We start from the raw sequence: 14,086 nt of genomic DNA, 5'->3' as shown, positions 1-14,086 counted from the left end.
GCAAATGCAACACTTGGCAGTGATGTGTGTTGCCTGCCAAAGACACTAAGCAGCTGTGGCAGGTGCTGCAAGTCAAAGCAGGAGAGATGTAGTCCACTGAGGGCTGACATCTTCCAAACAGAGTATCTGCACGGATTTCTGGGTGGCAAGTTGTCTTTATGAACATATACCACTTGTATCCATTTCTTCTTCATTTAGAGAAAGCAGAGGCTGGTCAGCAAAGGCAGTACATCATTCAGCAGCGATGGGCTGGCAAGAAAACCGTGTCACAGGACAGGATACAATACAAGGCATTGTAAGTCATTCCTCAAGGCAATAGCTTGGCAGAAGGTTTAACATGTCTATAAATACAAAAAGGATCTCTCTTCTTATACAGTGGAGAGAAGAGGAATATCCTAAAGAAGTATTTTGAGGAAGGAGACTGCAAAATGTTTACAGTGGGCCTCTTCAAACTGATCATCCCAGCCTGGAGAAATGCTGTGTTTTCTCTCTGAGGGCTGCTTGCTGACTTCCTTATTCAACACAGAGCGGTGCCATTTCAGACCAGCACGGACTTCCAATGACTTCACTGCTCAGCAGCTGCACAAATGAAACTTTAAAGGCAGATTCTGAACTTACCCTGATGGATGCTATAGGCAAAGCCATTCGAAAAGACTCGGATCGTTCCCTCAGATGGGATTTACACACACTAACATGTGTGCAATTAAATAATTTGAAAAATCCCTCTCCTCCCTGCACCCTCAGAGGGCAGCTCTGCATTCATCATACATTTTTACCATCTCACTGCTAACCCCTCTTTTCCTGGGATCCACCAGGAAAGAAAATGTCAGGCTTTTTCATTGAAACATACATCTATTTCCTGACAAAGGCATTGAGAATCTTGGAAAACCAAATCTTTACATTTCAGTAACAGAGGAAAGCTAACCTGCAAGTTTCTAAAGCCTAATATCTGTAACTAACAGATACAATTATTTTATCTGTTCAAGTTCAGACTTTGGGTTAAACTAGCACCGCTTGCCTCCACAGGCATATTTCCTGGGTTGTATCCTTCCCATTTCTGAATATTTTACAGTTAGCCCCAGAGCATACGTGGGAAGCTGTGAGAGCCTTGCAAGTCAACTCTGCCAAATATTTATAGGCTGTAGTTTTTGCATGGGTGATGCAGCCGCCCTAGGACTGCGGACTGGATCACCTAAAGGCTGTGGTCAGTGCTCCTGTGGGAGCTGCACTACTTCAATTCAGATCAAGGATGCAGAAGATGTGTGTTTTATTTCCAGCTCTGCCAAAGACCCTTTACAACACTTGTCAAAGACCACTTCCACCTCTTTGTTTCCCCTTTTTTTTTGTGCTGGAGGTGAGGCAAGGTCTGTTCTTTTACACCCAGACTTCTCAGCAGCTAGGAGAGGTACAGATGCACTAGCAGGAAAGATGCAATAGCAGGCTTTCAAGTATTCACCTGAGCAAACGGCTTGCTGGGAACACTGTTGTCTGTAAACTTGGTTGTCTGCATGACAGCTTGTAGTGATAGCAATGAAAGCAAATTTCTTCAGGTTGGTGAGGCTTATATTACACCCACCCTGTGATATGTCCTAAGCAACTCTGACCATGAATTCATCCCAGTGCAATACCAGCCAGCATATAGCTTTGCAGATTAGACTTAACTTCACCAGCAGTAGCAAATGGTTCTAGCCAGCACGGGAAGCTAAAAGTGTCCAAGACTGTCAGCACAAGTGTGTTTCCATGTCTGCATGCTGGATAGGAGGGGCTCTTATCTTGGAGCTGTGTGGTTCTGGGTCCACTCCACTATGAAAAGTGTTCAACAGTCTTTGCTTTACAGCAGAGAAAATCTTGGGGGCAGAGGAGGAGATCTGGAAAGCCATATGTCTCTGTGTAAATAAAGGCCGTTTATAAGAATGATCACAAAAGATTGTCTGAAACTGAAGGGAAACTTTAACAGAGAACAGATTTCTCTCTTTAACCCCAAATAAAAAAATATTAAACACATACACACTGACTCCTCCACACACATCCATGTAAATTTGGTTTTGCTGTATGAGTGTGTGTTTGTTGTATAGATATATATGTGTGTATGTGTGTAAGTGTGTGTGTGTGTGTGTGCATAGTTATAAAGTTTTTAGAACGGCATGAGAAATACAAAGAGACAGAAAATCAAGAAAGATCCATCTGGATTCTGGCAAACTGAGATAATAGCACTCTGAAACCTGCTTAAGCCCTTATCTAGGCACAACACCCTGTTTCTACAAATGTACAGCATTAGAACATGGATGGCCACTTTGAAGTAATGCAACACAATTGCAGCAGCCCCTAAATAAAACAAGCATTGTAGCCACACTAAAAGTGACAGAGTACACACCTTATTGCCCCTCAGCACTTGCTTCAAAATAACATGCGAACAGCACCATTATGCTTCTGATGGTCGGGGAAGAAGGGCTATCCTGCTAATTTCTGGTAGGGTTTGTATCGTTTCTGCTCTTTCAGCAAAGATTTTACCTGTATTGACATAGATAAATATGCATAGAAAGAAAAAGCTGTAGAACCTTCATAGAGGGGGCATATATAGTAATGAAATTGAAAGTGTTGCACCACAAGTATTACATTGCCAGTGTAAGGAACTAATCGTAACACATGTCTTTTAATCCATCCAGTCTTTGGATGTAAGGTGTGCAGTTCGCCTAAAACTGAATGACTAGTTAAGAGAATCCCATTTCACTGATTTGATCCTCCATAGTCAGGAAAGCTTTCAACCTTCCTTCTCCATGGGTGAGAGCAATGTCATCTTGTGGCAGTGAGTGCCAAAAGTTCATCATCTGCTATGTAGAAAAGATTTCCTTTTAGTTTCACTGAGTGTCCCCTCCAGGTGAGCAAGATTGAGCAGAAACCCTGAATTGTCTTACAAAGCTCTACTTCACTGAGTAACTCTACTTCACCAGATAACCTCTGGTCACTTCTCTCCACCTCTTGACTAACTCAGAACAGGGTATATTCATCCTCTACTTAGAGACATCTCTCCAGCTCTGATTATTTTATTTTATTTTATTTTATTTTATTTTATTTTATTTTATTTTATTTTATTTTATTTTATTATTTTTAATTATTATTTTTGTTTCTTTATTATTATTATTTTTATTATTATTTTATTTTATTATTATTTTTTATTATTGTTGCCTGTTTCCAAACCCCCTCCATTTCAAACAGACCCAAGTGTAATGTTCAGGGCAAGGTTTTCCCTTTGTTTGATATAATTGCATTATCTTTATTTCAGCATAGTTTTACATTTTGTTCTGGTCCTTTCCTGCTTTAATACTCTGATTGTCTTTTTCTGGATTGTTCTACTTACTTATTACTGCACTGTGAGCTGTTGCAGTGACAGCCATTCGGTGGCAAGGAACTTGGAGGGAAGATACCCCCACACACTTCCTGCATCTTTTTACAATCTAGTCATCTATGGTTTTGCTTCTCTCCCCAGTAAGGCCTGATTTAGCTTGCACCCTAAAGGAAGAGAAAGAAAAATGGAGGAAAACTCTGGTCAAGATTTTTTTAAAAAAAGAAGTCATGTCTATGTGGTAGAATAATGTCCTCAGAACATCCTTACTTTTGAAGTAACGTTTTTATTACATCTAAGCCAAGAATTTAGGAATATTTTAAAAAATGAGAAGGCAATTAGACATATAAAAGATAATGCAACTGGCATGAGATAAGACAGCTGATCTCCTAAGGCACCATCCTGTTAACCATTCTGGAACTCAGAGGAGCCACAGGCAAGCCAGGGAAAATCATCTTCATTCAGGAGTAAGCTAATTTAAAAAACTGCTGCTTTGGAGAAAGAGATTATGTGTTAAATATGTACTATACCAGTCCAGTTCTGTATATCATGTTTACATTGTATACATACACACTCTGAGCTGGCGCAAAACAGGAAAACTGGAAAAGCCTCTTGGAGTGCTTTAAAACATGCAGTCTTCCCAGGCATAGATTTACCTGCAGGGATGGGGTGAGGGAGGGCTTTGAGCAGGAAAAGGTGTTAAGTACTAGGTAAGTTCCCACATCAGCACTCCTGGCTCAGCACACACATTGTCACTGTTCAGCATGAGGTCCAGCCACATTTTGCCCTACTCAGATTTGGGTCATCTTCATGGCTTTCCACGTTCATTTAGGCAAGGGTCCAGCACTACTCTTAATCGCACTGTTGACTTCAGATATTCAAATTTATGTAGCAAGGGCATGAGCATGTGACTTGAATTTCAGCTCCCGCCAAGGGAGAGTAAACCATTTTTCAACAGCTGGCCATGGGGAACTGTAATGAAAGTTTCTCTAACATATTGTAATGAGAAAAGTCTCCCTGCGCTGGCACCAACTATGTACCAGACTCATGCTGTCCTCAATCGTTTGTTGCAATCAGCAGACCAGTTAGATAGTATGACCAGGTCACCAGAAGCAACGCTTGGAAGCAGTTAACCAGAAATGTGTTGCCCAGTGGGACTCTTATTGACAGTACTGAGTGTAAGATTAAGGTTACTTTCTGTGATTAAGCCTTCATACCAACTTAATTATTGTAATAGTTCGAAATCAAGAACTGAAACCCGGCTAATTAATGGCAAGCATGAACTGGCTTATTCAAGTCCCACATGGGACCATCGTCTCATTTCATCACATAGATTTCATTAGAAAATGAAAACAAATTACAGAAAAGCAGGCCTGAAAATCTGTGAAACTCCATCCAGAGGAGGAGGTTGGTGTATCAGGGAACATTGTCTGCCTAGAGCAAGGGTTGAGCCCAGGTTGCTTGTCTCCTGCAGTGGCTTGTGTGGTCAGTGCAGCCTCAGGAACATGGACAGTCTTTGCAGACATCTCTCTGTGCTAGCATAGCCCAGGTGTTTCATGCATGTGTGATGCCTGCATGACGTGCATGGACTTCCCTCCCCCTGCCAAAGCAGGGCGTACTGTGGTTTAACAAGTCAGAGATTTCAGCAACAGCTCCACAGCCCAGCCTGTGGGTTTCTGTTCCCGGCACTCACCCGGACTGTTTAGCAGGACAGCTCCGGTAGGAACCTCTCTGTTCTCCCAGCCCCCATGGCAGAGCAGTGCCTTTCCACATAAAACATTTACAGTACAAGGCCATCAAGAGTGATAAAGTATTCAAGAAGCACTGCCCAAGATTGCAGGGGAGTAACTGAGCAAATGGAGAGGACAAAGCAGCTGCTCTCCTGGGTAAGGGTGCCTGTGTACTGCAATGTTGCCTGGGTGCAGAACATTGCTTTGAGGGCATATTTTTCTGAGGTCGCTTTCCTCAGTCCACCTCCCATTTGACCATCTACACACGAGCTACTTTCTGAACTCAGCAAAGCCCTCTGGCCCCAGTTGTGATAAGCAATGACGAAGTACTGACAAATAAATTAATTTATAGCCCATCTACCCCTCTTCAACAGTAGGAAGCATTTGTTCCTTCAGATGCAGGTAAGTGTCTGATTACCACAAATCTTTGGGTGTATGAGCTCTGTCCTCCCAGATGCATTCACCCACTTCCCACATCATCTCTTCTCGGTCAGCCTGGTGCTGGACTTCGAAGCCATGACAGATCTGCGCCTATGAAACAAGTACCTGAAGCACCGTGGTACTGCCAGGAAACAAAATCTCCAATAGGAAATCATCCACAGCAGAGCCATACTGGAGATTGTCTTCACAACAAGCATCGTTGCTTATAAGACTTATACACAACCTGTGACTGAGTGATTAAAATGTCTTTAAATGACAAGTAAAGACAAAGAGAGGTACCAAAAATCCGAGCATAGGATGTTCATAACAACTAACCTGAATTCACAGACCACCATGTAAGCGTTACTGACAGAACACGGCACAAGCCCAGGAGTCAGAGAGATGTTGCAGAGAGAGACCTGTCCTGCAGCAGTGCTTTGCAAGGCAGCTCACACAGCATGCCAAGGCCACCACCTCCACAGGCATACACAACCCAGAACACCACTCACTAGGATGTGCAGGGCAAGTCTCATTGACCTTGATGACTATGCCTACAGCTGGAGCGGGGAGAGAAAAGGACTCTGATACTTGCCCACACAGCAAGGGTAAGGAAAATACCACAAAAGCCTGATCATTTGTTTTTTTAAAAATTTGAGCACCTTAAGGGAGCTCAATCTTTTGTAAACAGATTAGACACTGCAAGGCTCTGTGAAGTGATGCCTTAATATCTTTAAACCTCTGAGTCCAGATCTTTACATCCCTGTCATAAAGTCAGTCAATGTTCTGTGCAACAGCTTTCCAGCTGACATTGCTATTTTAACACTGCCCCCGTCTTATACTTCCGTTCCTTCATTTGTTTTGCTCTGTAACAGCATGATTGTTTAATTAGCCAACAAAAGCTCTGCTGCTCTCTAGCATAACCCTTTGTGCTTCTGCTGAGCATTCAAGGCTGTTTGGCTGCCTGTCTGCTGCAACCACACCACAGTTTATGTGTGCAATACATTTATGAGCACTGCGCTCTCAGGCCTGTCAACACAGGGAATTTATTGTCAAATAAGCTCAGGTGTGAATTTAATGTGCCATCATTATTTTTCCCTAACTCTTTGTGTGAGTTATCTAATTTCACAGAAAAATGCCTTTTGAGCTGTTCAACTTAATCCACTTTGGAGGAGTGCAAATAGAGTATTGTAACAGCAATGTTTACATAAATAGCTGGTGCTAAATAGCTTTTTTGCACTCTTCCCGTAAGCCAAACCATTACTTAGCTATGTGCAGTCTTGAAAGCCTCTGACCTAATCCCAGCTCAAAACTAAATTGATGGATCATATGACCTACTGAATACAACGTGCCAGCCTCCCTTTCTGAAGGACTGTCTACGTAGGGGAGGTCAGTCTGGGTTATTTAATGGTTTGAATTGAAAGAGGAATACCTATCCAAGATTAACTCCCTAATGCTCCACTCTTTACTCCAGGCTGTGTAACTGATACCTGGTTCACTCAGGACCAGGCCCATTTCATCTGACCACACTCCTGATCTGGAATAGACAGTCTAGAGTATCATGAGAGGAATACATATACTGAACAACTGCGAGGTAGGCAAACCTGAATTTATCTAATTTTACATCCAAGGCATTCATTGCTATGATGTCCTGCTAAGCTTGTGTCACATAAAAACTCCCTCAATCTGCATTAGTGGAAAAATATAAACATGTTTATTTGTAGGGTTCACAATCACCTGTGAACACTGGGGTAATCTAGGACAGCTGCCCTCACTTACTGTGCAAGCATTTGTTCCTTTATGTGTAATTGCTGATTTTCACTGCCTCCTGTTCTGTTTTAATCACAGCTTTATTATTCGATGACAGCATAGTCTGAATATATGATGCGTGCATTTGAAGGATGTTGTTGCAGTTTTTTTAGCAGCCCTGTTCACTAAAATATTCAGATTTGTAAGAGCAGATGGTGTTTTTGAGGCAGAGTTTTTTAATTCAGGACGGGTTTGGCAGTCCTGGCACTGTCCACAACACCTCATGAGTATGTTTCACTGCTTACTATCCCATTCCTTCTCATTCAGATGCCAGGTCGGGTCTGATGTGTGATCAGCCTTTTCATTCGCAAACCTCTGCAGTTGACATTGATCAGTATCAGCTCTGCATTTCTTCAATTTTCTATACGTCTCCTAAGTACTTAAACTGTATCTATCTTTCAGACAGCACCAGAGAGCTTCTGGAGAAGCTGTGCTATCAGAATTACATTCATACACATGGCAAGACTGTTTTTGTTCTTTTTACTTCTACTGCTATTAATCTATTCCATATTTACCATTATGCTTATTTTTATCAGACTAATAAAATGTACTTTTCAAAAATATAAAAACCTAAACTAGATAGGACAGACTAATTATGACCAAAATTGCTCTACATCATTGCTGGTTTTGAAACTTTTCCATCACCATTTATGTAATTGCATATGATGCCAAGACTCAAAATGTTGAATGCGTACCAATCATCTTTTAGTATAGAACACTTCAGGAGACCAGCTGTTAATGACTGTGCACGTACTTCTCACAGCATGGTAAAATGAACCAATGACTAATTCAATATACCAGATTTCAAAACCTGCACTTCTTTTCCATGATCAAATCTGCAAGACGGAAAGACCAAAGCCAGCTGAAGAGTGTTGCTTGTAGCAAGAAGCATTGCAAACAGAAAGAATATAGACATTTTCCTATCATACTAGCCTCCATTAAATGTAGGGGGCTACTGTTTCAAAAATCAGTTTTGTGAACACTTGCTGTAAGGAGCAGTACCTACAGGTAGGAATGGTCCATTACCACTAGTAGGACTGGTGTCAGTGCACTGCAGCATTGACAGTGGTGTCATTGCAGCAAACAACTGTAATGTTTCCTGGACTATCCCCATGTAAGGCTACAGGTATATTAACATTTTTTGTTTGAAACAGTGGTGCAGTTACAAAGAGAAATCCACAGTAATTCCCTCTTTTTGAGCATTGGTTCAGTATGCAGAGTGGTTTTGGGATATGTGAAGTGGGTTCCTTTTGGAGGAAATCTGTTCAAAATCTCTGCTCTGGTTTATAGCAAATGCACTCCAGACCTTAACAGGGACATAAGGGTTTGCACTAATTACTTTTGTTTGTGACTGCTTTGATTCACAATAATCTAGACGCTTAATTCAGGGGGCTAGACTAAACCCAGCTTGAAATAAAACCTGAACTGCATACAGTGTAGTTGTAATGATCGCAGCACCAAACGTTTCAATCTGCTGGACTGCTCTTTCTTTGCCAGATTATTTGCTGATGTGGCCAGAGTCCATAAACACGAACAGGATCAATCTTTTTTCCCCTTGTCCTGCCAACGGCTTTTCAAACACAAGCAAAGGGGCAGAAATTGCAAAACATAGCACATTTTGAAGATATCCACCCATTGGACACCTGGTGGAGGGAAGGACAACTACCCTCACTGCGTGAAATGAATGAGTGCAGAATTAATCCAACCAGATTATCAGAGACTCAGTGTGGGAGAGGAGCTTGACAACTTATCCCACCATAGAGAAAGCATCGCTCAGTTCCTCATTTATGAGACCACCAAAAAACAAGCAGGGCATGTAAACAAAACTTCCAGGTGAAATCATGTCCTCTTTGGAAATATGGTATTTATGATGACCTGAATTATGGATGCCTGTAATGCAAATTGAGCAATATTCACTACTAATGTGATGCCCTATATTTGGACCAAAGTTCCCAAAACTGCAGGCACCAACGCAGGAAATCTATTCAGTCTTGCTGAAAGCCCTAAGTAATCTTGGAATATTTGAAATCAAGTAGATAGTTTTGGGAGATTTGTTTTAGAGGTCTGTATAATTTCCATGTAATTGTCCATCACTGAGAGGAAGAGAGGACATGTAAGCATGCATTATGAAAGTACAGGATGAACCCAGGATAGCTGCATCTCCTAACTGCCAGTTCAAGTGCCAGTTCATAATAGTTCACAAATTTGCTTAACCCAGCCCCATATTCTACATAAAAACCACTGCAGAAATACTTCATGGCCATTCCTTCATTCAGGGTCTTTCTCATAGCAACTTTAGTGCTGTAGGGAAAAAAAAACATTGAAAAATCCCATGGACACTGACAGGTGCAACAGAGCTGTCCTTACAACACGTACACAACTATTTCAAGCTACTTGACATTCATGCATCCAGATGCTCTGGGTGTTTTCTGGTGGCTTCTGAAAACTGCAGCATCAGAAAACATGAACACTCTTTTAAAGGATGCTGCCTTGTTCTTCTACTTTGTGCCATCATTTAGGAAAGAAAGAACACACACACACACAGACTACAATGCCCTAAATGTGGAGAACTGATGAGCATTTGATGACATTGGTTCTGTTTATTATGATTATTAATAGAACTTCTGGTGGAAGTTCTATTAATAATCATGTCAGGTGGAAAACCACTTGGCAGAGAAAATAATTTCATTTTTACATGTGTCTTAAAGAATCACATTGTACTTCTAGGTTTTAATATGAGATTTAACAATTTTGAAAAAATGGGTTGTCTAAAAATCAAATAGGTCGTTAAGGTATCATTAACACCACCATAATTATCCTAAGGCACAACATTTTATCCCTTTTCTGATTCCTTTGCATGTTAATTCTGAATAGCTTCAACTATTCAACAGATCCCGTGTCTTAAAAGGCAGACCATGTTTTGACAGGTAGGACATTTCTCTAGGACTCAGAATATCTCCTCTTAGGTGTTAAGTGGTACGGGCTACTCATTTCACTCCTCCTTGTCTGTACTCCCAGAACTTTGCTGTCTTGCCTAGTGAGGCTTCAAGTACTTTGAGACAGATATTGCCTCGTATAAATCTGGACAGCATGCAGACAACTGGACAGAAATACAAGGGAACTAACTCACTTTCAGAGTCCCTGCTGAGGACTCTTAGGTGTTGCTCTAACAGAAAACAAACAATGACTCATGTCAGCTCTGGAAGCAGCTAAATGTTTTTCCTTTAATAGAGAACACAACATGCGGCCCATAGCCTGATTTTTTCTGAAGGCTCTAAAACAGCCTTACACTAGCATCCAAATTTTTGTGGTTCATCTACAAATATTAAATGGATTTCATGTTCTTTTCAGTTTCCCAAAGATATTGAAGCATAGATTCTTTTAACATTTTACATTTATACTGAAATGGACTTTCACTACTAATACTGACAGCTCCGCTGACTATTTCCTCATGGCTTTTGCATCCGCAACCGAGATAGATACAATTCAGACTTTCTGCTTCCATCTTCAAAGAGCTGTTGCAAAAGGTTAGACCGACAGTGTTCAGTACAATGCTTTTCTTCTGTAACAACTGTAATTCACAGGAGGAGGAATCCCTTGTGCTTTAAGACTATGATGGATGAAGAAGAGGTAGCATTAAAGAGGAAGTAAAATTTTACACCATTGTTCCACCAAAACCTGTGTATATCCTCATTTATATTTTTAGCATTTAACCATTAACCTTGAAAAACAGGTTGAACAGACAGATCAGAATGAATGTGTTCAGATTAAAGTCACATGTTTTTAGTTACAGAATGACAGTGAGATGGGAGAATTGAATCATGTCCCAAAACTAGACTGCTTCAGGAGGTGTAGCTGCAGGTCACTCTTGCTTCTTATACAGAACTTTTTGCTCGTTTCTCAAACAGTTGCAAAGAGGAGGTGCCATCAGCTCCCCTTCCCCTTTCCTTTTTCAGCTACACAGTGAGCTGAAGCTCGTAGGTGTGAAACCAGACACTCAACGTTACCTGGCAGAGAATCCATCTCTTGCGTTCCAGCCCACTGGGCCACGCCACCCTCTTTAAGCTGGGAGCACTGTAATTCCTCTGCTTCCAACATCCATCAGACAATGTTATAAGGAACAAAGGCAAAGTCTGAGCAAGGTTATTCACTTAAAAATGCAATAACTTCTTAGAAATAAGCACACTGGATTAAATTCTTTGGATCTATTATACATGTAAATCATTATGGAAGCCCAGATGTGTTAAAGAAACTCATTAACTTAAAAATCTGTGTGGTCTTAATAGTAACTGATTTTTTGTCTATTGATCTTTGCAATTAGCTTTATGTAGCAGAGAACTACAGGGGAAAATCTCGATTTTGTACATTTTTATGTACTTCATGTGGCCTATAATTTCTTACTACCAGAGCCTCTTCCCCTGCTTATAGTGTTTTCCTCCACTGGCTAGCTGCTGTGGCAGTGTTGTGAGGGTCATCAAATAGCACATCACTGTGCAATGGGACCTCCTTTCTCTCCTCCCAGGAAGCCAATGTGTTCGTCCTTGCTCTGATTTACTATTCAGTTGGGGTGTCCTTTGTGTATGCACACTCAGTAGAGGCCAAATTATTAATCTGTTCAACTGAACAATTTCAGGAAGCAGCTTTTTTGAAAGTCTCCAGAGCACTTTTACATGTAACCTTCAGCTTTCCCACAAACCTGCTGGACCCAAGAGCTGCCCCTCTTTGGAGTGGGAGCAGATATTCTGTAGAATTTTCTGAAAGACAATTCTGCCATACAAGACCTGGTTTCCAAAGGAGATTCCCATCCCAAAATTATTTTCAAGATTTCAGTATTTTCCAGTGCTGCCTGTGCTGTTCCCAGGAACTTAGCCACAGTGGTTCCAGATGACTGCCAAAGGGGAGCAGTTCAAGCCCTAAGTTACATTTTGAGCACGAGTTCATGGCTGCGTTGTATCTATCTGGCCCACAGACACATGTTCAAAGGAGCCTACCCTCTGCATCGTGGCCTTGCACTTCCTAGATGCAGAGAAGGTCCTGGTGAGAGCAGCATGGTTCTCTCCTACCATGAAAGCAGGATGCAAACCTGCAATGATGTCAGTCACGCCACAAGGAAGACAGTGGTGTATCCGGGCAGGAGAGGTGTCGAATGGGAGTGAGGGGGCTTTTGCCTCCTTGCCTTCAGGTGAGACTTGTTCACATATCTCTGCACACATGGTGCAGACATGCTTCATGCTGTTCTTCCCTAGCTCCTTTTTCTGATGAAGCCAAACGTTGAGCCCTGCTAGGACTGGCCAGCATTAAACAATCTATGCTCACCTTTCCCCTTAAGGGAATGCCAGATGTTTTTGGTCTGCACTTCAGTAATTTACAAAGACAGCAACTCCAAAGAAAGCACACTGCACATATGCTCCATCCACCTGCTAAATGCATTTGTCACAAGGCACAAGGTTTACTAAACTTTTCTGACAGGCTGAGACAGAAGAAAAAATGCTCATTAAAACATACAACCCTTGTGAATAAGCAAAAGCATGCTGGGAAAAAGGGAAATGACAGAGGATTTCACTGAAAACAGGAATCCTTGCACACTGAGAAAATACGATCCCACTCTGTATAGAAGCAAAACCGCAGAGATTCCAGTCTGCTGCAGCCAATGAATATAAATGATGGAGAATAAAGGCAGGAGAGTTATCACTAACACAGAAATTGAAACTCCTAGTTTGCTTCCCTGGGAGAATTAATTTAAACTTATATGGAGGCCTTAGATAGCCTTGGCCCTTCGAAATAACATGATCAGCTTTCCTTTACTAGCACCTGGCCCAGCACTGCACAGCTTTCTCTGCACGAGTAGTCTTCTTACTGAAGTTAATAGGCCTTTTCATATAATTAACTATTTGTAGGATTGGAGTTCAGGGGGTGACATACCATAACAGTATGAAAAATAGTTTTGCTGCATCAAGCAGAAATTGTGTGCAGTTGGGGTAAACTCTGAGGTCAGTGCAAGAGGGTGTGAATATGTACGCCTCACTGGCTGTCTCCACTTCCTTGATTTGGCTCACAGCCAACAAACCCATGGTAAAGCACAATTCTATTTATTGACTTCTCAGAGAAACCCAGATATATTTGTACATTCATAACTGTTCTTAGCTTAGATCCAAAGACACCAGGCACCTATTTGAAATCTTAGCTGTCCAGTACCTTTCCAAATGTGCCTAGCCACTTTGCCCCAGTCAGTAAAGTCACACTGTCAGCAGTCAAGTTCAGGAGTTCTCACCTGGTTGCAGGCCCTGTCAGGGCTACCTATAAAGCTGTGAGGATATAACTTTGCAGTACAAATACAGACAGCTTCTCAGCAGTGTTTCATCATGGAGCACTGCACAGACAAAAACTCATGGGAAGGAAGTGACTGAAGGCAAGAGGGAGAGGTGGAAGCAGTGCTCTCAGGTATAGGGAATCCATAAAAAAAAAGTGTTTCAAAAAGATGGAAATGTAACCCAGTATCCCCAAAAGCATTTAATCCTTTTTGCCATATTGTGCAGTATGCTGTTAGACATGCATATGCACACACACAATTTGCATAAATTCATCAGAATACTTTCATGTTTGCATTTTTAGCATTGCACTTGGCTCTATAAACTATGTTTTAAACTGTAAACTAATGATGCTTTTGTAACTTGCAATTTCCAAGCCATTAACATGTTATGAGACTCCTGCCTGTTACTGTCTTGGATTAATCATACCCATATTACATTTTCTCCTAGGAACATACTTGGTAGACAAAGAGATAATT

The sequence above is a fragment of the Ciconia boyciana genome, chromosome 4 (genome assembly GCF_034638445.1).
Source record: "Ciconia boyciana chromosome 4, ASM3463844v1, whole genome shotgun sequence".
Classification (NCBI taxonomy): Eukaryota; Metazoa; Chordata; class Aves; order Ciconiiformes; family Ciconiidae; genus Ciconia; species Ciconia boyciana.
The sequence above is the reverse complement of the archived record's forward strand: the minus strand, read 5'-3'. Positions refer to the sequence as shown.